A 4,600-nucleotide genomic window follows, 5' to 3' on the forward strand; every position below is an offset into this window, starting at 1 on the left:
GATCCCTAACGGAGCGACTGCAGCAGACTGCCATGCCTTTGGCTCACATCGTAAAATCTATACAGAATGTCTGGGTTAAGCATACAAAAATGTAAAATCTAATAACTCGAGATGTAACTGAGATACAGGGTGTTCAGAAAAGGGCTCCCTGATTTCAAAATTAAATATCTCGAAAACAAAGATCGATAGAGGAATGCAGTAAACGGTATGTTTATTGTGAAAGCTGTAAGAAGTTTATACAGCAGCTTGAAATAATAGTTACAAAAGCTGCTAACAGATGGCTCTGTAATCGCCATACGTAATGCCTAGTATAAATAGTGATCCGAAGCCCAGAGCGATCAGTTCCACTATTGAAACGTGAAAGGAGGTTAGCGTACCGAAGGAAGAGATTAAAACCATGTACTCCATTGAACAACGCGTTTTTCTGGTGCTAGGGTACCACAGGTTGGAAGAGAGTCCTACGGCAACAAGGCGAAGTTTTCAAGCACGATTTAATGTTCCAAAAGGACCCGATGCGAAAACCATTCGTACGCTCTTCGCAAAATTTCAACGAACAGGCAGCGTAACTGATGTTGGCCGCAAGCAAACCGCAGTTACGCCTGAAAATATCGCCACAGTTTCTGGAATTATTCAGCGAAACCCAATGTCATCCGTCCGTAGAATTGCATCTGAGACTGGTTTGAAGCGTTCCAGCACGCAGAAAATACTGAGAAAGAGCCTACACATGTTTCCATTCAAAATTCAAACGCACCAGGCCATACCCGTACGAGCTGTGCAACAAAGGGTTGCCTTTGCTAATCAGATGCTCACTATGATTGATAGTGAAGGATTTGATGTTGGCTGCATCTGGTTTACAGATGAAGCACACTTCCACCTGAATGGATACGTGAATAAGCAGAACTGGCGATTTTGGGGTTCCGAAAAGCCATATTGGTGTGAAGCGAAACCCCTGTATTCTCCTAAAGTTACTACGTGGGCTGCAGTATGCATCAGAGGCATTATTGGCCCTTTTTTCATTCGAGAAACGGTCACTGGTGCACGTTACGTTGCAATTTTGGAACAATTTGTCGCCACACAGCAAGCGTTAGAGGATCGACCAGGTACTGAATGGTTTATGCAAGATGGAGCCCGACCACATCGGACCGAACAAGTGTATCGCTTTCTTGAGGAATACTTCGGGAATCGAGTCATTGCTTTGGAGTATCCCAAATTTACTGGTGCAGGCATGGATTGGCCTCCATATTCGCCGGATTTGACTCCCTGTGACATTTTTTTGTGGGGCACAGTGAAAGACATGGTCTACCCGAAGCATCCCGCCACGCTGGACGAGCTTGAATCGGCGATCTCTGTGGCATGTGAATCCATTCCGGTTGAGACACTACGAAATGTGATGGCGAATTTCATTCTTCGTTTGCGCCACCTCTGTAGTGCCAATGATGAATATTTTGAAAATATTGTGATGTGACTGTTTGCAAAGATTGTTTTCATACGATTATTTCACTTATGTATGCTGATATGACCTGTACAGCGTACAGCGCCATCTGTTAGCAGCTTTTGTAACTGTTATTTCAAACTGCTGTATAAACTTCTTACAGCTTTCACAATAAACATACCGTTTACTGCATTCCTCTATCGATCTTTGTTTTCGAGATATTTGATTTTGAAATCGGGGAGCCCTTTTCTGGACACCCTGTATGTATTGGTGGTCTGCTTCTACAAGTATAGTAACTCAAAATGTTCCTGCGTTTGCTTGCTGCAGCTGGTACCGCGTGCGTATGCGTGTAAGGACCTTGTTAACGTAATCGCGCGTCAGTAGCCATGTGAATTCACAGTAGAAGGTGTTCCGTGTGCTTTCTCCCGCGGAGCTTAAGTATGTTAACCGGTAACGCGTCGTTGTTTTAGGTGTGAGTGCGGGCTGGGACCAATTGACGATATTAACATTTACGTAATTATTAAGAAATGGGACAAGGCGCTTCGAGAAACTGGGAGTTTGCTTTCGATGTCGGGTCACAACGCCAAGCATGCAGTTCCAGGGGGTGCCGTTGAGTTAATTCGTACGTCCTTCAAGCGGAGCCGTCATTAAGTCAATCCGACAAGCAGGTACGCAGTTACAGTTACCTTGTGTGCATGTACACGATGTCTTCCATAAAAAGTTACGCCTACGGGCGTACAAACTGCAGCTTCGTCACAAAATCAAACCTGAGAGCAGACCACGATGGAAAGCATTCGTAGAGAGAATTCTGGTAAAAATGGATGAAAATATAGACAGGTCGGAGCTCTGTTCTGTGTCACAACTTCATACTGACGTAATATTTCAACAAGATGACACACCATGCCATTTTGCGAACATTGCGAGACATTTTTTGCATCACGAGTTCCTAGATCGCTGGACCGGGAGATGTAGTCCATCGATTGCTTGGCCCCGTTAAGCACAGACATTACGCCACTTGACTTTTTTTTCTGTGGAGATTTATCCAGCATCAAGTGTGTAGGACACCAGTTCGTGATCTACCAGATTTGCGCCATCGCATTCGTGCAGCTATCGCAAATGTTATGCCTGCAATGCTAGAGAACACTTGGAGAAAAGTAGAATACAGATTAGGTATCTGTCAGGCCGCGCTGGTAGTGGGCATATAGAGGTGTATTAGGACTGTAAATAAATAAATAAATAAATAAAATAAATTAAAAAACGTTTTGAGTTACCATACTTGTAGAAACATACTGCCAATAAATATGTTAATCTCTTCTCAACTTATTATATGTTTAACCCGATCACGCTCTATTGTTAAGCTACTATTCTGGAACCCTTAACCCTGTACCCAGCGCCAGTTGAAGGTTGACTAACTAACAGCTCAAAAATGTGTGAATTCCTAAGAGACCAAAGTGCTGAGATCATCGGTCCCTAGACTTACACACTATTTAATCTAACTTATACTAAGAACAACATATACACCCATGCCCGAGGGAGGACTCGAACCTCCGGTGGGAGCGGCCGCGCAATCCGTGACATGGTGCCTCTAACCGCGCGGCCATTACGCGCGGCCGTCTAAACGGCCGACAGGGACAGCAAAAATTTGATTTTCAATATTCTACGTAATTACTGACCGCATTTAAAAATTTAAAATACTGTCATAATCCACTCATTAAGATGTGTAATCTAATACTAAAAGTATAACACAGAAAGACAAGCATTAGCGTTAGAGCTCTGTGTTTGTCTTCAGGCTGGTTCAAATGGGCTCTGAGCACTATGGGACTCAACTGCTGAGGTCATTAGTCCCCTATAACTTAGAACTAGTTAAACCTAACTACCCTAAGGACATCACAAACATCCATGCCCGAGGCAGGATTCGAACCTGCGACCGTAGCGGTCTTGCGGTTCCAGACTGCAGCGCCTTTAACCGCACGGCCACTTCGGCCGGCTTGTCTTCAGGCAGTGTAACTGACGGCGTACAAATATCCGGACTTTATTCATCCAGTATTTTAGAATGACAGCACTTAGCAACTTTCAAAAACATTTTGCATATAATTTCAAATCTTTAATAAATCTTATCTTGCTGAAATCCCTGACAAAATGACGACAGGAAAAAAATATTGTCCTTACTACATTTTCGCTGTTCAAGCAGTAAAACTTCTGTATCAGTAATGACGATTTAACTTATTACGTCTTTGCTACCGACTCCATTAGCAATGTAGTTGCAGACAGTATCCACATATACCACTGAATGTGCCTGAAAAAGTATATCATTCTACGACACATAGTTCAGGCTTTCAGACTTTATTCGAAACACATTTTGCAAACAGTATCTACTTATATCACCTAAATGTACCTGCAAAATTATGTCACTGTACGACACATACAGTGTGGTTGGAGACAGTGTGGAAGGCTTGTAAGGGAGTTGCTAGGTAGGCTGCGATAAGAAAGAATGGTTAAGGAAAAAATTTCGATACGTTTTACTGTTTCCGAGTCAATCACACTTTAAGTGAGACAATCAGGCCAATAAACCGCAAATTCAAACTAAACACCAGGGACGGTGTAGTTTTGTGTCGTTTCTTCGTTTTGTTTTGTAAAACAGAACAACAGAGCCACACAAAAATTGGACATCGGACCGCAGTAAGGATCGAATCCGAGACAAAGTATGAGCACTGTCGTGCGCTATCATCTACTCTAAGAAAAACTGACGCAAATTGTATGTGATGGTCCGTTTGTATTAGTGTGCGCAGCTGCCTGATAGGCCTACTTCAATACTAATTAACTCGGAAACGGTGCAACGTATCGAATTTTTTTCTTAATAATTATTTCTCAGCACAGCCTACCCTGCAACACCGTTACAAGCTTTATGGACTGATTCTGACCACCCTGTAGTTCAGGAGTTTGTTGTCATAAACATTTATATGTGTAAAAAACTTGTTTTTCCTTATGATGGAGAGCAAATGACACAGACAATATTCTTCCAGTGTTTAATAATGAGAGCACTTGGCGACTTCCAACAGACTTTAAGCACAACTGCAAACCATTTCTAAACTTTTCCTCGCTTACGTGCTTAATGTCAAATGTTTAACACATCAATCTCTTTACAAGGTAATCAGACGTCTGAAGCTG

The sequence above is a fragment of the Schistocerca nitens genome, chromosome 5 (genome assembly GCF_023898315.1).
Source record: "Schistocerca nitens isolate TAMUIC-IGC-003100 chromosome 5, iqSchNite1.1, whole genome shotgun sequence".
In the NCBI taxonomy this organism is placed as follows: domain Eukaryota; kingdom Metazoa; phylum Arthropoda; class Insecta; order Orthoptera; family Acrididae; genus Schistocerca; species Schistocerca nitens.